Source organism: Agelaius phoeniceus, chromosome 11, assembly GCF_051311805.1.
Source record: "Agelaius phoeniceus isolate bAgePho1 chromosome 11, bAgePho1.hap1, whole genome shotgun sequence".
Classification (NCBI taxonomy): Eukaryota; Metazoa; Chordata; class Aves; order Passeriformes; family Icteridae; genus Agelaius; species Agelaius phoeniceus.
In genome coordinates, this window is record NC_135275.1 from 14,442,789 (window position 1) to 14,464,657 (window position 21,869).

General features: G+C 38.2%; 1 protein-coding gene across 1 annotated transcript in view; it reads left to right on the top strand.

Annotated features, from left to right (window-relative positions):
* PRKAR2A (protein kinase cAMP-dependent type II regulatory subunit alpha) overlaps positions 1–21,869 on the top strand; it is a 59,972-nt gene that overhangs the window by 904 nt on the left and 37,199 nt on the right. The gene's annotated exons all lie outside the window — the stretch shown is intronic.

Below are 21,869 nucleotides of genomic sequence, written 5' to 3' on the forward strand. Positions count from 1 at the left end.
TCGCTGAAACTGGGGTGGTTTATTGCCGCTGTTGTGTATTTAAAGTGGCTGTTATAAAGCACTGAAATAACTTTCGCTATTTAGCAACGTATTAAAATTCAAAGCCACTTGTATATTGCTGTTTATATTGCCAGTCTCGAAGATGGGAAAGATACTTAACCTGAGCTGGACAATGAAATGCCACTTGTGATACTGAAATTTTGATTCAGTCAGAATTGTACTGTGTGTTTTAGGCTACGCAGAGTGTTTGCAATCGAGCCTCAGTGTGAGAAGTTATTTAAAATGCCTGTGAATGGTGTACTTGGCACACCCAGAATTTTTTGGACTGAATACTTTCTCATTATTAGAAAGTAGCTTAAAGGGGAGGGAAAGGTGAGAAAAGGCGTGCTTCCCCTGAACTTTCAGTGCCCTCGTTTGAAGGTCTTGTGCCCTTGACCTATAACGAAAAGGTTTCTGACTTTTATTGATAGAGGATCCTCTTTTAGATCAATTACTTGATGTCACCTTGTGGATGCAGTGTGCTCTTAACAGCTACTCCCTGGTTAACATTTTTGGAGAAGCAGGAAAGAATTAAGCTGTGAAACAAATAATTGTTTTTATTAAGGAAGCATTGAGACATCAGCTGTTTTTTGCAGTGCTTTTAGGCTGGGAACTTCACAAAGTGAAACGTATCTTAAGCTCATGAAAATAGACAAACAGGACATGGAATGTGCGAGGGGACAAGAGTGAAATGGACAGATTGAATTGAAAACCAGTTTGCAGTCAGTGTCTGGGTTTGGATGTTTTTTCTTATGAGACAGAAGCTCTGTTTAGAGCTTGAAGAAGAATAGATGAAAAATGAAGGGTAAACGTGTGGACACTGATGGTGACTGAATTGAATTTAAGGGAATGTTCAAATATGAGCACAGATTTATGGAAATTAGAAGTGATTTTTTTTGCCCTGCAACCAAGTCAGTAGTATTTTCAAACATCTCTAAATATGAAAGAAGTTTGAGTTTCTTGCAGAATGTATATTAAAATTAAACTCCATGTTGGAAAAATTTCAGTAGATAGTTCGATGTAATTCTTAAAAATGTGCAATATCTTTGTATTTAATATTTTCCCTAAAAAAAAAAAAAAAACAAACCCAAACCACAAAAATCCCCCCAACTAACAGAACCAAACAAAAACCCCACTCCACCAGAAAGTCTGTCTTTGGGTGAGATTTTGCTATTTTGTGATCAGTTTAACTAGATACGGGGTTTGAAATACCGTCTTCAGGGAAGTAAGTGTAAAATTTTATTTTTGAATGTTGCAGCTGCAGGTGGAGGAATCCTCTGAAGTTAAATGTTTTCAGATAAAAACATAAAAATGTAATGGTGGCGTACAGCTTTTCAAATGCCGCTTTCCATAGCGAGGCTGTTCAGAGCACAAGGGTGGTTCCTTTGCTTCATGTTTCTGCTTATCATCTTTCTATCTTAGTCAGAGAGAAAATTAAATTAACAAGGCTGGGCACTGTCACTTCTTGTAGTGGAGCCCTTTGTGCAAGTGCCACTGTCAGTAATGCTGTTTTGCTTCCTCTCTGAAAACCCAAGCTGTTCCGCCCTTGTGGCTTCCCAGGAACAGAGCCATGTTCTCTGTGACAGCAGGTGAGGATCCCTCTGGAGGGTCAAGGAAATGATTCTTTCTTGCATTGTTTAACAGTGACAGTCAACCATGGCTATGTCTTATTTAGGTTTCTGTGGTAATGTTGTGTCTCTGTCAACGAAAAATGTTGAGTTAGAGGTTCTGGTACCTGATCACTGTCATAGGTAGGACAGTACTTGGGCCTTGTGGAAGACAAGATCCTGGGTGCTTATATTGCTTTGTATTTAAAGATGATGTGGAGATAGGGAAAGCATACACAATGAGAGAGCCAGGTAATCTCATTGGATGGACCAGAATACTGTTTGTCAAGACTGCAGTTTTTCATCTTAGGCAATTTAGGAAAGACTTTGGTGAATTTCACTGTGCTTTCCTAGGTTATGATTTGTTACCTTTGATTTGCTGTGGCAGGTCACATGGATCTTTCAAACATGTTTCCATGTCTGTTTATAAATAAAAAGATGAAATTGGCCAGTTGTTTTTGTAAATGACGGTGTTAAGGAAACTTACACCTAGTTTAAATAATTACCCTTACTGTGTATGTTGGGAGTAGGAGAGATCTTTAGAAATAATGTGCTTTTCTTCGTGTGTGTGTCTGGCCCAGTATTAAATCTGTGTATGTCACTGGGCTGCGTCTGCACACTCAGACTGAGATAACATTTCAGATAAGTTATGTGGGGTGTTTTGTGTGCTGAGAGCATATGGTAACAGAAACAAGTCAGAAGGAGGTCCTGGCCTTTGGTGTAAGCCTTGTGGCAAATGTCTTCAAGTAGCCATAGTGATGCCACAGTGGAACTCCATCCATGTGGTAAAAGTCACTGAAACTAGCTAGGCTACAAAAAAAAAAACCCCAAACTTTTATTCTCCTAGGATGATCACTCTTAGGTGATACTTAGGAAATTATTTCCAGGTTTATGTTTCCTGACTGACCCCCCTGGAGTTCCATCCTTGATTTTAACTGTTTTTGTACATGTGATCAAAGGGCATCTGGATGTGGCTGTTCAGCAGAGTGCATTGTAAGGCATGTGTGAAAATAAAATGATGATAGTTGTGGGGGAGTCCCCAGAAACATTTATCCACTGTGGGCTGTGGCAGAGAATTTAAGAGATACAACACTTCCCTCAGAGCCTTTATTTGTTGGGTTTAACTGCAAAATTGAGAAGTTGGGAGGGTTGGGAAAGGTGCAAAGCAAGATCCTCAAAAATCAGCTTTAGAATGTAACCAAGGACAGACATATATTCTTAAAGTGTGTCCTTGACCATGATACTTGTACTTCTAACAAGCAGGCTCTGAATGGATGTGTTAAGGCTGAAATTAACGCCCCAGAAATGATCTGTTCACTGTTTGAGTGACTGCTTTGGGAAGCTCCTGTTGAGGAGCACACCTGAAGGAAGGCAGAGGCTCTGCTTGTCTGTCCCTTGAGGCAGTTGCACAAAGGTGCAAAGTGCTGCACGATTAACTTGCTCTTTTGTCTCATTTTTTGTAACAATAAAACCACCAAACTTATGTGTTTTTGGGGATATTAAGCATAACTAACAGTGGCACTGAAATATTTTTGGGATTATACTAATTTGAGCAACTCAGATGTTCCAACTAATTACAACTATTTTATTGCAAATAAAATTTTTCCTTCTCAGGATTTTGCCTTGATATTGAAGGAAAGAGGATGTGCTTTTCAGCTGCTCCCTGAGCAAAAGAGAGCCCTTCTTAGTATTTTGCTTTTGAAATAATCCTGTTCAGTATGCTCTCTTGTTGTGATGGGAAATGTTGCATATGAATCTGGATGGGGAGGTGAAAAGATTCTTTAGCTCTGCACTGAGCTTCTCGATTAAAATTTGAGGATTTGCTAAATGTCATCTTTAAGACATCAGTAGAATATCTGAGCAGAAGGGAGTGGAGAAATGCTCGTTTACATCGTTAGATCTTGAATGTGGTACAGAATAAGAGTTCAGTGCATCTTTGAAATATTTAACTATTTAATTGCTAATGGAAACACTTGGTATTAAATTAAACCTGTTTTAGATTGCCTGTTTTCTTATTTTTAACTATCATTTGCTTATGCTTTCTTATTCTGAACTGATGTCCTGTGGAATTCCTCAGAAATCACTGTGTTATATCAATCACAAAGCATTTATGCTCTGCCTACATCAATTCACAGGTTAGGCATAACTCCTTGCTGTTTCCCTGAAATAATTCAATGAAACCTATTGAATTACAGGAATTGGGTGATGTTAAAACTTTTGCAGTATAGCATAAGAATAATAATGGTCCTTTCGAAAAATACTGTTCAAGTTTTCAGATATAAATCAAATTCATGGAGTATTGCACATGTTGCTGTGAGATACCATCTTTAAAATTAAAGTACTTTAAAGCTTTTACTAATGCTTTCACCTACCTACTTCATCCTTAACTGTCAATTAACTGGTAATAAAGCACCGTAGCATTCTCTTCAAATGTGCAATATTAATTAAATCCAAAGAGTAGCTACTGTATTTAAAATCTAGGTAGCGCAGTGAACACTCTCATAATCTGATAATTACTAATTCTACATAACTTCTTTAAAATAGTGGTTATAACAAAAGTGTTTTGTGCTCTCCTTAAGTAGTCTCTAGATTTTTAGGGAGGTAGAGGAAAAAGCTGGGTTAATGGTTGGCTTCAGTGATCTTAAAGGTCTTTTCCACCTTAATTCTATGATCTGACTGCATTAAACCTTTGAATTTGGTATACAAAGAAAAGAAATGCACATTCCTGCTTTGTGTTCTGAAAGGTATGTTCAAACAAGCCTAGTGACCAGAAGGTATAGAAGAAGCTTTAGAGTTTTATTTATTCGTTGGTCTCCTTCAATGCGATGAAGTCAATTGTAAAGCAAAGTGTTAGTGATGCATCTGTGTTTTAAGAGGAATATATCTCTGCATTTAATTTCATAATTATATTAATTTTTGGCAGCACAGTATCTTGAATGTGTTTAATTTAAATATGAAGGACTACTGTTGTGCAGCTGCTATACTTGCACATGTCTTTGCTTTTAGAGAGGCAGTTCTGCATGACTTAAATCTGAAGGATTAAGTAGAGTAGCTGCTGTTAGTACTAATGGAACTTCACTCCCTCTATTTATCTTGCTGTCATGGGGGAATTTTGAAGATAAACTAAGTATTAAGGAAGACTGATTTTACTTCTTTTTAGTTGTTTGGACAGAGCATGTAAATACTTTTTTTTTTCCCCTGGAGGCCTTTTTGTTTCTGTATTTGTTTATCACAATAAAATTGCTTTTCAGCATTTGTTCTTAAGGTTGCAATTACTGTATTACAAGGTTAGACTAGGAATTTTTTGAACTAAATAATGTAGTTCTAAGGAAGCCACCAATTGTAGCTCAGTGGGGCTTGAAGGAATGTTTCATCAGTCCTCATACAAAGGAAATTCAATGAGAATGTGTCTGTAATACATCCTTACCTGAGACAGTAAATGAACTAGAAGTGTGAAGCAAAGGGATATAAGGTGCTGACTGGCTGAGAAACAGAGAATTATAATGGGTTTGATAAATTCAGATATCCCTGGATATTGCCAAATGTATATTGGTTTACATCAGGAAGGATGAGCTTCTATGTTAATTATCAAAGCTAAGTTTCTTGCGGTTTTGACATAGTACACTTAGAGTTATTTGTAATGTCTTGCCCTCAGAGCTGTTAATATTCCTGTAACATCTGTTAGATATTCCTTACAGTCTCTTCACAAAGATGCCCTCTTACTTCAGTTTGTAGTTAGTGGCTTGACATAATTGTTCTGCTTTAAGTGATCAATATGTTCTAAAATGTCAGGAAGCGTGCAGTATTTTCTTTGTTTGTTTAAAATTTCATTTAAATTCGTATTTGTAGTCTGTTGCATACCAGTAACTTTTCACATAACTCTTAAGCTTGTTATTTTCAGAAAGAGCTTTAGATAGTTGCTATAACTGTACAGATAAATCCTTGACTGTTTCTGCTCTGTATCTGGTATCCTGCAGTTACTCTGTGTACGAACTTCTAAAAGAGCATAACTAACTATGAAGTGGGTAACTAGCCATTAGAAATAATTGCTGAATTCTTAAAAGCCTATGTTTCCATGTTGATGAAGTTTATTGTAAAAAAAGTTGAAAGAAGCTTTTCAAATGGTGTTTTTCTAGCTGGTTCTAAAATTTAAGTAAAGGAAGAGATTGTATATCGGTATTAGATATTGTACTGAACATTAGCTTCTATTTAATTTTGGTATTTTTTGTTCATTTAATAAACTAATATTAGAATCCTGAGACAATTCTGTCAGTGTTCCCCTCATGCTAATACTGAAATTTTCTTGTACCCTCTTACCTAAAATAGAACAATGGAGATCTCAGGGAAGAGGAGGAGACAGCAGAGAACGAGCTCACTTGGAGCTATTCACCAGTCAGTCATTAAAAACCTTAATGTCTGACAGAGCAGTTGCTCATTATTCAAATGAAGACTGGAAATGTAGCCAAGATGAGCTATGAATGTTTCCCACTGGCTTCAGTAACGTTTTCAGCTTCATGAATGATCATTCATATTTTCTTGTGAAAGAAGAGGGAGACAGTAATGAATATAACTCAACAAAAGTGCTGGTTCCTTTTCTAGAGGGATGTTATTCCTTCCTCTGTGATGGTCCTGTAGATTCCTTTAGTTATGGTTCTTTGTGTTCCATGCCTGTCTTTGCATCAGTACTTCTTTGATACGTAACAATTATTTGGTGGTTTTTGATCCATCAAGATTCTTTGATTCATGCAGATTTAATTTTTTTCCTGAGGTACTGTCAGTTCCACAGCAAATGGTGTGTACTCTTCTCCAGTCTGCAGTTTTCATGTCTTTACACCTCACTGTGATATAAAACAGACAAGGGAAATAATAAATCAAACAAACATTGGCTAGAAAAGCAACTGGGGGGGAAATTTGGGGAATCTGAGTGTGGACAAAATGCTCTTGCATAAAAGACCTGCATAGTCTTACTATGATAGTAATACTGATAAAGGTTGTGTGCCTATGAGATCCTTTAATGTAAAAGCTTTTTTTTCCCTCTTAAAAATATGGATCTGAAAGAGGGGCCATTGTATAGAAACTCCAGAAATCCACTGTGCAGAACAAGCAACTGTTTTGTGGTCATTGATATTTTACCTGTGAGAATCATGGAGATGATGGCAGTGTTCTCTGCTGTAGTGAGAAAGATACTTAGAAGAGAGAGGAGATTTAGAGGAAAGCACCTTGTCTTACAGTTTTCACACTGCTAAGATTTGGCTTCTGTCTCATAAATACGCAATTAATCATGTATAACAAAGGTTAGCATTTATTAGTAGCAGTTTTGCTGCTAGTCCTTTCCATACATTTATTTTCTCTGTAGAAATGGTAAATGATTGAGAGTGGCAGCTCTCTGTGCATAGATGTGGAAATTCCCTTTAGGGGAGAAATCATCTTTAGGAACAGCTCTTCAGGGCATCAGGTAGGGACTTGCAGGTATTCCTTCTGTAGCATTGCTTTTATTGTCATTTAAAACCAACAACCACCTTGGGGTTTATTTTGTAAGAAATGCTAAGGTACTCTCTGTTCTCTCCTTTTATTTCCTGGTGGCTTGCAGAACAGCTTTGCTTCTGTTCACAAATGGTCTCTAGCCTGCAGGGGCTGGCATGATGTCAGCTTTTGGTGTGAGGTCATCTTACAGAAGTCTGGAACCCTGCATTCCTTTTTGGGTGTTAGTGAAGGCATGGTGAGATCAGGGGCCTGACCAGTAGAACTGAGCAAATTGTCACAAAATCCCACTCTGAGCTGTTGTGTGAGGAAGGGTTAGGATGGCAGGTTGGAGGGAGAGGGCATGTTCTCCACTGTTCTGTCCTTCTGGATCTGAGCGTTGTCATTGCAGAACATTGTAAAAACATGTGTGGAGCTTGAGTGGGGAATGAAATGTGGGTTTTGGATGAGGGCTGAGAAACTGCTTTGTAGTTTTCCTCTGTGTTTTTGAATCAACTGTGGTGCCAATTTCCTCATTCTTGGTGATTGCATATTGACAAAGTGCTATAGAGCAGGATGTCACAATGGCTCTTCATTTCCATTTTGGTTCTTCCTCCCTTGGGACAGCATATTGTTTTCTGCTTCCTATTGAGAAAACTGTGTTCCATAGAAGAAATTGAAAAAAAAAAAAAGCCACAAATATTTTTGTGTTATTTTTCCTGGTGAGGCTCCAGTAAACACTTATTTTTGTGGCAGCACTTGTGCTAATTATGATTGTTCAGGAAGAATTGCTTCCTCAAGGACATCTCTAGTGAAGGAGCTGGTTCTCATGGGCATGGGAGCACCCCTCTCTGAAAGATTTCTCTTGTACAGTCCTGGAATGAAAATTCTAAGATTGAGTCACCGCTTTTTAAATTTTTTTTTTCAGAAAAAAGTAATTGTTCAGAAACAGTTTTCAAACATTTGATGCTACCAGTGTTTCTGATTAAAATTTTTAAGTATTTGTAAGACTCCCAGGGTTCTCAGGTTCATAAATTATGAAAGATGGCTTATTAGAATAGATTAATATTTAGTCTTCTGTTTTTCACACCTTTGGGGATGGGTGGGGCAAAGATTACATGTGTAGTTTTGTTATAAAATGCTAAAAATGAATCCTATTCAGAGTGGGGATATTCAAAGACCAATTTTTGTAGTGTTAAACATCCCTGGATACCATGTTTTTAATTCTAATTTTAAGATCCTGTAACTTTATGGTAAAAAGCCACAAACATGATTTGTATTTTTTATGAGCATCTCTTAAATCCCTGTGAAGTAATTTTAATTTCTTACTGCTGGAAACATATAATTATTAACTGTTTTACCAATTTTTTGATAGCACTATGAAATAATTTAACTTTGCATGATGTGTACTGATTTTGCTAGTGGTTTTAGCTTTTCTTAGCTTTCCATAGCTGGAAGATCTGCAGTGTGTCCATTTGTTGTGAAGCACTGTGTGACTCGGGGGACTATCCTAGAAGTTCTGCTCCTAAAAATCAATTCATCTGGAAGCTGAACCATGCAGCACTTGCCACCTGCTGTGCCTCACTTTACTCAAGGAATTTTTTATCGTTGCATCCAAAAATTGTCAGATGAATGTTCTTTGTCTAATCCTCTTGCTGAGACTGTGAGCATCCATGAGCAGATTTGGCACAGTGCTCAGGGACCTGGCTCAGTGGTGGATGTAGCAGTGTTGGGTTTGTGGTTGGACTCAATCAATTATCTTAAAGGTCTTTTCCAACCTAAATGCCTCTCTAAAGAGGGTTTTCCCTGGTCTGGGTAGAACACAGGGATATTTTTTACTATTATCCCTGCTTAGGATACAGAACATATGTCTGCCTTCACCCTTCCTCTTTCCCAAAAATCCTCTTCCTGTGAAAGTGCACAGGATGCAATTACTGGAAGTGTGTGTGGGGGGCTGTCTTGTCAAAATACATTTTCACATGGAGATGATTCTTTTTACAGCTATATGTTGTAAGTAACTGTTGAATGTTGATATAATGTTGTTAGAAGTGTAAATCTGAAGGAAGAAAAGCTATGAAACACTTTATTTTGAGATGCAGTACAGAAGTTGTTCTTGCTTACTAATTTGGTTGTGTACCATAACCTAAAGATTGACCACATTTGAGATTAAACAGTTTTAAATTTTAAAACATACATATTTATAATCCACTCAAATTTATTTATGCTTTATTTACTAAAAGAAGCTGTAACCAAATTATATCTCAATGAAACAAGGTTCACTTCTGAATTACTGATGAATATATTGTACTGGCAGTGAAGTAGTACTTCATGTTCTATGCTCATAATATCACAAAATTGCCAGAGATGTTAATGATACTTCTGTAGAATCTCTCATTCTCTTGTGTACATTCTGCCTGATCAGTTTGTGTCACCCCTCAGTCCTCTGGCTGCCACCCTCCTGCAGAGCCTGTGCTGGCTGCTGGACAGGAGTGGAAGCACTGGGTGCAATTCACATTTTGTTGTCACTAATAAAGCACCAGACAAGAAAATGATCATGAATTGTAGAGTCAGTTGTGCTCACATGGAGGATCCTGCACCTTAGGGATGAGGGAAAGCAAGGCAGAAAACCTGGTGTGTGTCCAGTGTTGTGACTCTGAAGTTCCCATTACAGCATAAAATCCTGTAAATCCAGTGTACCTCTTCTGTCACTACTGTAGATAGAACTGACCAATGGTTTCTGGTTTGGGTTATTAAAAAATGTGGTGTGATGTATTATACAGGTTTTTTTCTGCAATTTTTTTAATGTATCATCATATGGGAACACCAATTCTTTGAATAAATTTTCTGTAATTTCCGAGATCAACAATAGATCATCGGTCTTTTTTAAGCACTTAATATAGATCCACCAAAACTGTAAAAATCAGACTTCCCAAAGAATTGAGCCAGCTTTTTAAATTGTTGTTCGTTGGAGAAAGACTGGTTTGAGGAGGTGATTTAGAAATTGTTCATGCAAGAATGAGCCTTCATAGGTGATTACTTGTGCAGGATAAAGTGCTAAATCCTAGAAAGGTCGTACCTGATCAGGTGATAATAGATGCCTTTTGTGACACTGGCTAAGCTGGCTGATACTCCTGCTGAGGGTTGTCCAGGATGTGGATGCTCCTTGATTTTTATGTGGCATTATTAGAATAAGAAGTAGTTTGGTATATTGCAGTAGTGTCAATACTGAACATCTTTAAAAATGTCCAAGAAAGTGCTCAGTTTGCAGTTCTGAAGAACGTGTCCATAGTAAGAACCTGTAGAAACCCAGGCTGTTTCTCAGCCTCGCTCTTCCTACCTTTCTTCCCTTAAAAAACTCAGCCAAACAAATTAAACCCCAACAGCCCAAAATCTGTGCAGTGGCTGTGTCAGAATTTGTAGTTACCTACCTGGAAAAAGGGTACCTGAAACTAGATGCATCTACGTACAGATGGATTTTACTTCTACTTGCTTTCTGGCCATGGGAAGTTAAACTGGAAGCAAAGCATGAATTTTAATAAGCTGTTGAGGATCTCTGTGGGATTACAGAATGGTTGAGTTTGGAAGGTGCCTCTGGAGGTCTTGCCTGGCCCCTTTTGTGAGGCTGGACTGCCTTTAGTGGTTGCCCAGGACCACGTCCAGGTGGCTTTTCAGTATCTCAGGGGATGGAAGCTGCAGAACCTCTCTGGGCAATTTATGCCAGTGTATGGCCCCCCTGGCAGTAAAAAAGTGCATCATGTTCAGGTGGACCCTTTCTGGATTTGACTTTGTGGCCACTGGCTCTTGTCCTGCTCTAAGTGCCGGTGAGGAGAAACTGCCTCCATTGTCCTTAGTGCCCTTCAGGTATTGATAAGAACTCCTCTGAGCCTTATCTTCTCTAGGCTGACAGTCCAGCTTTTTCAGTCTGTCCTCACACCAGAGATGCTCCATGTCCCCTCATCTTCTTCATGGCGCTTTGCTGGACTCTGTCCAGTATGTCCCTGAGTCTGGGGAGCCTGGAACTGGGCAGGGAACTCCAGGTGTGACCTTACCAGGGCTGAGTAGGAGGTGTCACTGTCAAATTTTCTGAAAAGTCCCTTTGCTAGGATTTCTTCTCCTGGGAAGATGAGAAGCCTCAGAGAAAAAACAGGATTATCTCATTTGCTTCTCCCTGTTCTGCTGCTTTGGAATGTGGCTGGAGATTGTTTGCCAACAGGTGCATGTTTGATTGGTTTCATGTGAATTGTTTTTACTTAATGACCAATCACTATCTGCTGTGTCAGACTCTGAGGAATCAGTCACGGGTTTTTCATTATCATTCTTTGTACTCTTCTGTCTGTATCCTTTCTCTATTCTTTAGTATAGTTTCAGTATTTAATTTATTTTAATATTATAAATATTAAATATAAAGATATTTATATAAATATAATACAATAATATTATATCATACAATAATAACTATCATACAATAATAAATTAGCCTTCTAAGAACATGGAGTCAGATTCACTCATCTCTCACCTCGTCCTGGGGACCCCTGGAAATACCACATAGGAGGGAAGGACCACCTCCCTGACATAGCAACATTGCATCAGAAGCTGTCCAGAGTACCCTGCAACCAGTGTGCCTTGCCTGGCACATAAATGTGTGTTTCTGCCTTCAGTTAAATGTGGATGTGTGAGATTAAGCTCTGAATCAGCTTGAAGTGACACTTGATTGAAATTCCTTGTGCTCTTTTATTCAGATCAAATCAGATGACAGCACAACCTATTGCAGTTTTGTCTTATGTAAAAACACAGTATGTTTCATCATTCAAATGTCAGCAGGAATTGTTAATGAAATACCAATGCTTCATTGGTAATGGAGTGACCCAGGCAAAGAACTGTGGACTTTTATGTGCCTATTTTATCTGTAGGATGCTATTCTTAAATTTTACCTAGATCCCTGTAATTAATCAATTCTGAACTCAGGTTGACCTGACAGATATAACATGCCTGCTGTGTGTATGACACACCAAGCTCTCTCCATGCTGCTGCTTGTTTCTGCTGAGCTTCAAATCTCCTGTTCCGTATTTTTCTTATAAATTGCTCTTTTGTAGAAGTAGTTCAGTTGTTTCATACTGTCACATGAGATACACCTGACTGTAAGAGTGACTCCAGCCTATTTTGTCTCAGACTGAACAACTCAGAGGTGAAAGGAAAAGCTTCTTAGGCTGCATCTCATCTGCAGCTGCCCATGATCATTTTTCTTTTCTTGTAGTCCTTAAGCAGACCAGCTGCACATCACTGATGGAAAAGGTTAAGACCAGCCCAGCCCTTTTTTCCTTGGCATTTACACACATTGGAAGTTCTGCTGCAATCAGTGGTCAGCAATAGGTTTGTTGTGCTCTCAGGTTTGGGACTGAAACCCAGCTCTGCCTTCTCAGTTTTTTTACTTTTCTACCCTTCCATCAAATGGTGGCAGATCTGCAAGTACAGGCTTGAGACTGAGCATACAAATTGAGTGTATGCATGCCCTGAACACAAACAATTGTGTCTTCCCCTTCTGTTAACTCCCTTATCTGTGTTGGGAGCTGTTCTGAAGCTAAGAGGATCCAGTAATCCAATTAGTCTATCAGAGGAGGACACTGGATCATGATGACTCTGTTCTAATGTTGCCTCTACTTGCATAATTATTTTTGTGGTGGTATAACTGTGTATACCTTTATGGCTTGTGGTCTTGAATTTTGGCTTTGTGTTTGTTACAGTACAGTGGCAAAGGTGGTGGCATGTAAATTCCCCAAGGAAATGTGTATTTCATGGAAAGCAAGTGTTGCTGTTCTTAGAGTTCCTTTGTCATTTTTACATACCGATAGACTGAAATTTCTTGCAGCTTACCTGAGACCAGTTTGTCAGTAACAACCAGTTGCTTGTATTGGACAGAGCTTTGGTTTGTGTGTATAAATAAACCTGCACACACATACAGTTCTCTCTCTGTAGATTGCTGCTCACTGCTCCATTTGTCAGAAACTTAAAGCAGAGTACAAGCAGAAAATATGCAGGTGACTGGGAAAATGTAATTTTGTGTTACCATGGTTTGGCAAGAATTTGAAGCAGATGATAATGCTGTTGACTCAGGGTTGGGTGGGTTTTTTTTTAATTCCAAGAAAAGGTAACTATATTGTTCATTCCAGAATAATTAGTCTGACATTGTAGGAAAGTATCTTAATTCACCGAGTGCACCTGTTAATTGAATTTTTATTCAGGTGCTCTTATGTCCTTAGCAATGCTTGAGTTTTAGATTTTTATAAATGTTTTGAGCTTTATTACACCATTTTGTTTGCACTGAAGTTCAGTTGTCATTGTCCCCTTTTGTGTACAAGTTAAATTTGCTTAAGTATCTATCATAGTGAAAGATGTGAGTGCTCAGTTGTATCAATTTGTTGTCTCTCTTTGAAAATGATGGCTGAATATGAACCATATTTTGCTTATAAGTAGTTTAGGGTGCTAGTAAATTATATTAGTTATGGATATGACAGTCAATATTTGATTTCTCAAGATAGCTTTTATATCCTGATACCGCATTATTTAAAGACACTATCAGTCTCAGCAGGACTTGATGCTGAGCCTGCCAAGCAGCTGCCAAGTGCAGATAGCCAACATTTACATTCTGTGTTGTGTGATGGTAGCTGTGACATGATTCCAATTAAAAGCTTGGTCTGCACACTGCAGATGTCTTCTGAATATTAATGTGCACTACAGATAGAGCAGATGGAATCTCTTTAAAATACAATGCAGTGAATGTAAAATTAAGGTTGTGTTTCTGGTGAAAACTAATAGGCAGTCAAAAATTGTCTTTTTTCTATCTTTTTCATTGCTAACCTACAAGAATATCTGCATCATCATCATATTTCTTTACATATAGGAGGAAATCAAGTCTTCATTATACATTCAAATAAAAATACAGAATTATGCCATTTTGAAGTTTTCTCAAATGCCAGATGTACCTAGAAAAATATTAGGAATACATGCAACATTTACTGTGCCTTAAAATAAGTCTCTGCCTAGAGGACAGATAATAGCTGAAATATAGGATGTTTATGAATTATTTGAGGAGTTGCTCACTGAAAAGGCCCTGTAAAAGTGTATATACAGGTGTGTGTATTTAATATGTGTGGGATTTGGGGGTGTTCTGTGCAGTGAATCAGGAAAAGTCCATTCTGCACAGGTGGGGTAGAACAAAACTGGGGAATGTAGAGAATGACAAGAACATCAGTGGTGCACTGTAACCCCAAAGTTCACTGTCAGGAGAGAGCAGCAATCCAGCTGGGAAAGTCTGTATTACTTGCTGAAGTATTTATTATGCTTCTGTGGCAGTGCAGGAGACACAAAGCAAAGCCTTGGTTGTAGGAATTGGTTAAAGGCCTTAAAAACAAACAGGGTAAGTGTGATATGGAAACTGAAAGTAGAAGAGTTTCTGTGGGAGTGGGAATTGTAACTCTCCTCTTTGCAGCTGCATTTGTCTTCTCCTCTGGGGCAGAATGGAGGTGTGTGAGGGAGGGTACAGGGGGAACAGGTTGTAGAAATGCAGTGACAGGAGGTGTGAAATACCTGGAGCCAGTGCACTTCTTCACTTGTGCCATTACCAGAGCTGTCACATGCTTGTCTTCCACTCTTTTCAGACTTAATTTTACAGCTGCTTATTCCTGAGGCTGTATAAACACTGAAGCCTGTGCCAGTGATGGCATTTTCCACTTCATCCCTATTACCTTATGAAGATTTTTCCCCAGATCTGCATTTGGATTATATTTGTCTATTATAATTTTATTGCCTGGCTAATAATTCTCTCAAAGTTCCTAGCCAGAGTGTTGAGAAAAAGTTCCTGGCTTCATTGATGGTATTTATTTGATATAGCCTTCTTTCAGAGAAGTTGACTCTGCTATTTCTGAGGATAATATAAATTTAGTTAGAGTGTTTTTAAAATCTAGACCACATTGGGACCCTGAACAGAGTTGTGCCCAAGGTTTGGGAGAGGACAGCACTGTCAGGGTGAGACACAGCTGTGTCTGGACCTTGCTGAAGCTGGGTGTGGTGGGGATGTCCCAGACTGCTGATGTGGGGACCCTCTCCCTTAGGGAGGAGTTTTAGAATTTTGTGGTGAGTCTAACCTGTTGTGAGAGGGCCCCAGCAGGTTGTTGCTCTTGTTAGTTTTTACAATGTTTACTGCATTCAAATGTTCAGAATAATGGTGGGACTTTTAATTAGGCTTCTAAAAATGGAAAAACATGTTCCCTTGACTGATTCCAATGTTCTCTTTGGAGCAGTGACTTATGCACCTTAGACTTGTACTTAACAATTGCTCTATGCTGTGATAGAATGCAAATTTAATAATAGTGTAATGTATAAAAAATTGACTCAGGTTTATTGTGTAGGCTTTGGTTTGTTTTTTTTTTTTTTTTACTCAGATTGCATTCACCTGTGTACAGTTAATTATTTTGTGGAAAGAGATTTATGCAAGCGGCGCAGTTGGAAATAGTAAAAATAGACTGATGTGCTAGATATAGTTAAATGACGTTTTTTATGACTCATTTAGGAATTATCTCCAGGACTTCCAAGTATGTTTGGTGGAACTCAACTTTCCAAAAAACCTGAAAGAGGTTTAAGTTTTGTTAGTTTGTAACAGTGATTGCACTTTTCAACCAGGCACAGGATAAAAATCTAATCAAAAGTCTTTGGGATTTGATGTTTTAAAAGGTATGAGGATGTGGAGTTAAGCCTTAGAAATCAAAATCATAATAAAAACCAATTGAAATACAGAAAGTGTTGCTTTAAAAGAGCTCTCTGTGTCAGAGTCGAATGTTGCTTTAAACAGCACTTCTGAAGTTTCTAATGAAAAGATTTCAGACAAAATTTGTCTTCATGATGTTTCAAAAATCCTTAGTGCCCTGAGGTATTAATCCTCCTGCCTCATCCATTTCTGATCTCTGGTGGATCAGGAGGCTGCTGAATAAAGAGGTGAGGTTTGAAAGCAGAACTGGTAGAATAGGAAGGGTTAGTCAGGAACCTTGGAAAAGGAGGAGGCTTTCTGTCTCTGCCAGTGCATCTGGTCCTGAAGGTGAGTTGCCCATGTTTCTTACTGATTGGGAAATGCCTCGTGGTTCCCTAGATAAGATGCCAATATATTTTTCTGTATGAAGCATTTATTTTAAGGAAACTTGCAGTTACTTCTTCTTGATGTGATATTTCTGTTTCTCCACAGTCTCATTCTCATCTTTGACCTTTTCTGGCTTTTCCATTGTCTCACAATCCCAGTGAAAGTCACATTCAAATATGTTTAGGATCTTTTCTTTTTATCATCTACTTAATGTTTGGTTTGTAAGCTTAATTTTCTGGTATTACTAATGTGGCTCCTTAGCTTCCCTCTCTCTGAAATGCCTTCTTCTCTAAGCCTACTCCTAAAGCCCAAGCAAATTTCCATTTTTCACTTGCTTTGTTGTACCTTCCAGTGTCTTGCCTCTTCTGACAGTGCTTTGAAGATTTGTCAGCTGCTTCTTAACTTTCCTGTTTTTTTTTGCAGCATCCTTCTTTCTCTGTGCAGTGCATAGATTTGTCTTTCTAATACTTGAAAACATTCCCAAGTCTTTCATTTCAGTCTCTGACAATCTCTGTTGTACTATCAGCATATGGTTATATCTTTAATCACTGTGAAATGTGTCCTTTAGCTGAGATTGTACCTCAGCACGGGGGAGTTTTTCTAATTTCATGTCTGTAAAGCAAGTGCATGCCTTGTTGCTATCTCTTTGATCTTCATAATATAGATTACACTCATAAAAATAAAAAAAAGTGCTGTTTGGCTTGATCTGAGACATGTCAGCAAGAAATAGGAGAGGGCTGTGTGGGTCATGCCATTGCAATGTCAGATAATGTGAAGTGCTGTTTGAAAGGTGTTTGTTCTCCTGGGCTTAGGCTTCAGTCAGGCTGTACAGACTCCTGAGTTCTGGGAGCAGGGTTAGGTCCTTTATTTGTGAGAATGAGTATCTGCTGAGAAATGTAATGAAAGCAGTACCATGCATGACTGCTCAGGTTCAGTTGTGGAAAGGGAATATTGAAATAGGGATACATTGGAAACAGGGATCTTTGATTTAAAAACAAACCACACTGAAAGCCTCAGTCAAGAAATGCCATCATAACCAGAGGTTCACCCAGATTCCTTTCAGTTAGTCAAGCAATGATTTCTTTCTTGAATTGATCAGCTGTTTAAAGTCTGTCCATTCCAGAGTGCATATTCATTTTTCTTCTGTACTTGAAAACCAAAAAAGAGCCAACTCAAAATAGCACAACAGTTTTAACTTCATAAGCACCTTTTTTTTCACTGACATAAATGCTTTGCTTGTTGACTCAACTTTTCCCTTCAGAAGTTACTACATTCTTTCTGTCAGAGGGGCTCTAAAAAACTTGGAAAGCAAGGGTCAGAGACTCTTCTAAAATGAGGTTTTCAGACAGTGTTTCTCCATTTTGTCAGTAATTTTTAAATACAAATTAAAAGAAAATCAATTAAATTGGAGACCAGGATGTGTCGCCACTTCATTTTTATGTTTTGTTCTCTTGCTATTGATGACAGCTGTTTTTCAGTACTGAGAAATAACAAGGTGTCCATGTCTCTTATTTTTACAGCAGCAGACAGGAAAACAATGTTTAATAGCAATCTAATATTTTTTATTGTTTTCCAACTTAATAGATGTAAAAGTCTTTTACAGAAAAGCAAAGCCTGTGTGTACCCAATCGTGGGTCATGGTTTCCACTTTTTAATTTTTTAATGTTCTGTGTTCCCTCTGTTTGTTCTCTGAAAACTCACTTCTTCCCTAGTGTTCCCTGACCTTTTGTCTTCCTCCAAATGTCTGGCATGCTTCAGCTGACACCATCAGGGTGACACCATCAGGGTCTCTCCTGCCTGTCTAACCGGGTTCTGAGTTTCCATCCTCCTCTATGGGGGTGGGTAGGAGAGGAATAGAAGGGAAAATAAAGGGAATAGAAAGGAAAATAAAAGGGTGTCTGTAAAACTCTCATCTGTTTCTGTCTGTTCTGCTTTTCTGAGAGAAGCTTTGAGGGGATCTCTTGGGTTCCAGAGCTGCCTCTGAAAAAATCCTAAGTAGTTTGTAGCCCTACCTGTGGTCCCCACCTTATAAAGGAGAGATGTGGAAGGGGGAAGTGAGAATTTGCCACTATCCAGCTAGGACATCCTGAAGGAAATCATGGATATGCAGCTGTTATACTGGTAACAGTCAGAGGGAACTCTGGTTTTTTTACTTACCTGTTAAAAAAAAGGTTCAGATTGGTATTTATTGAAGTACAGTTGCATATCTGATGATGAAAGTTCCTTCTGCTCTAGTATTACTTTTTAATTGCCAGGAATCCTAAAACAGCTGATACTTGAATCGATGAGTTTTCTCAGAGTTGTGATGGTTCCTATTTATGTAAGTCCATTAACATCTTGGTGTGTAGAAAAACAGTTTGACAGCTGTAGTCTGGCACTTCCTTATCGTAACTTGATACAGCATTCCAGAGAGACAGTCATGCCTCAGATTTATACTCCACTCTGCTTCTGGTATTTCAGCTTTAATGGTTTTTAGTGTCAACTCATGTGTTGTTTGGATAAACTTAATTGACTTGTTAAATTAGAACTGTTTACATTCTGTTTCTCTTTTTGTCTCTCTTCAGAGAGGATGATTTTGTGCCATGATCCAATGGGAAAATACTCTGTGAATCACTGATTTGTGCTACTTGGTTGTAATGAAGCTGGCATTTTGTGCTTATGCTCTTTGAACTCTGAGTGCTATACTAAGTTTATGCCACCTCCTATGAGCTTTGCTCCATCTTTCATCAGGAAACCTTCAAAGATTGTTGATTAGATTACACAGAAGATCTGTATTAAATATTTGTGTGCACAAAAGCTTAACTTAGGATGCTGCTGTAAATCATATTCAAAATCACAAACAGTGTGATTTTTTTATCCTAGTTGATATTAGGAAATGTTCACAGATCATAGTGAAAAGCAAAGCGTTTGTGAAGAAAGAGAAGTAAGTTTTTAAGGTACATCCAGGACAGAGCAGTAGCACCTTGTACTCTACTGTCATGCCTGGGATGCCAGTCCTTTGTTTGCCCCTGAATTTTTTTTTCTGTGACCCTGAGTTGATCTTTTGAGTTTTGTCTTTTTCTATAAGAATTCATATTAGGATGTGTAATAAGTGGGTAGCAGTAGCTGGGAGAACGATGGTTGTACTTCTGTTCATTTCAGGCTTGTGAGTAGTGTAGAGAAACAGCTTTCCCTGTTATGGTAGTAGTGTACATCTAAAAAAGCCTGATGGTTTTTTTTACCAGTCACTTTTCAAAGTCAATGACAGAAAAGGGAGCCCACGCACTGTAGGAAAAGTGTGCTTTTAGGTCTGGTTGTAAAGTGTGGTTTTACTGTCACTTGTTCGCCTCAAATATTGTAATTGTTGGTCTGGTTTGGCTTAAAAACAGTAAGAAAAATAATATCTGTGTCCATTTTTCACCTATGGGGCTGTATTTTATACCTGCTTAGAACCATAGTCAGGGCTCTTGTAAGTTAAACATAGTGAGCCACAATCGAGCATCAGATATTTCAAAGTAAATCTCAATGCCAAAGCAAACTGAAGGATATTGGAGAAATTCCTGTTTTGTCACTGATGGAAAGTATAAAAAAAATTTTTAAAATCGCAGTGTCTGATTTACATCCGTAATTTTTCAAGTGAGAAAACCCAGTGAAATGGAGCCACTAGCAAGTGGCAGTCCAGTAGCCACTAACTGCATGGCACTGCTGCTGTTTGATGTAATGCACATTTTTGAATTTAAGTAATGGAATGTACAGTATTGGTCTATTTATGCAATTTATTAAAATATTTTTCTATTAAATCAATGTAATGACATACCTTTACTTTGAGGAAGAGAGGTTTTTCAGTCTGAAGGAGCCTGTTAAGGGTTCCTATCTAGTGCTTACTTCAGTCTGTGCCTCATCACAGTATGGAGAACACGTACACGTTTAGCAGACATTCCTGATTTTTCTTGAACAGTGGAGTAGGATCATTGTCCTGAGCCAGTTCTGGCAGAACTGTGGAATGCACAGCTTGATCTGCCTTTCCAGTGCCAGAATCACTTGCCTTTGGCTGCCAGGGAGGAAATTGGGCCGTTTTGCTCTCTTCTGCTACAATGGTTTAATTTACCTCAGTTTTTGTTGTGTTTACCCAATTACTGTGTCTTGGTTCCCATGAGCCAAGTAAAAGCAGGAGCTGTGCCAAAGGTATGAGACATTTTGAACTCGAATATTGCTGCACCTGAGGTTTTGACATAATGGGGAGTTTACAATGCAATCATCTCACAACAAAATCTTTTAATCTCATTATAGTGTTTGCAATTAAAGTATAATAGCATTCATATCATTACCAGAGACATGGGCCATTGTTCAAACTGAATGTGGCCCATGGGTGTGCGGCAGGGGGGAGTTCTAACTGGAGATTAAAAAAAATTTAAAAAAAAATTGTTTCCTCTTTCAAAGCAGCAGTTTAATCTTGTTTCTGTAGATTGCAGATCTCTGAGTGGTACCAGATTTATGTGCTGGATTCACTGGATTCTTATCACAGTGTAGGCAGGGTTGTGCTCTGGTGTAGTAGGAATTTGTTATTGTTGTGTCCATCACCATTGCTTTAAATGAGGTGCCCTTTAGTGCTCAGCATAGGAGGTTGGCTGTGTTCACAGTAAATGTATTATTCCCTTCCACCCATCTGATTTTTTGGAATCTCTTCACAGACCAATGTAGGTGTATGTGGGACCTTCAGGAGCTGTTTCTCTTAGCAGTGCTCAATGCCAGGCTTTTCCTTCATATCCTTCTAATGGCAAAACACAAGGGTGCCATAGGAGTGGCAATATGACTGTGCAATACTGAAAATAGTCATAAGCAAAGGGAGCTTTTCATTGGTAAGCCAGAGGAAAAAAAAACCTCACTAATCTTCTCTACTAGGAAAGGTCAGATTTTTATCTCTTTAGCATAAAAATAGTCATCTGACAACACATAAAAATGAATTTTATACATGTTAGAACTGTCACTGGTGTAAGAGATGCAAACTATCATTTTAATCTTAAAAGCTTTGTGGAGGCAGAATAATAGTCGTCTCTTAACTGCCCTTAAAAGGTTATGTGTTTTGCTCATTTTTAACATTGGAAAACTTGATGCAGTTTTGATGACACTGAACCCTGCTATGGGATAAAATAATCAAGATTCCAAAAGAAGACATGGTTGTTGGATTTTTTTCTATATTACCCAAAGTACACCAGAGTATTCTGGAGTATATTAATTCTGTTCAAAGACATGAAAATGTTATTCTTAAATATGAGCAAGAAATGGGTGTAGAAGTCATAAGGTGGAGAAGAAATTCTGTACGTGCAAGATAGAAACTGAAATAATGTATTTACTCACTAATGGTGTTGATTAAAAGTATCTGAATCCGTACATGAGACTGGTTAATCATTTACTGAAAACTGTTATGACCTTGATGAGGTGCTTGTACAGCAAACATATCAAATTACATTTTGAATTTAGTATTTTCTTTTGTAATAAATGACTTTGTAGTGGAAACTGAACTAATTTGTTCTGGTCTTCCCATTCTTCAAAACCTTAGAGAACCAGTAGGCATTTGACTGGGTCTCAGGACAAAAGTAGTGAATTTTCCCGTTTCTTTAGGTCCAGATTGGCCAATTTTTATTAGTTACTCAGTT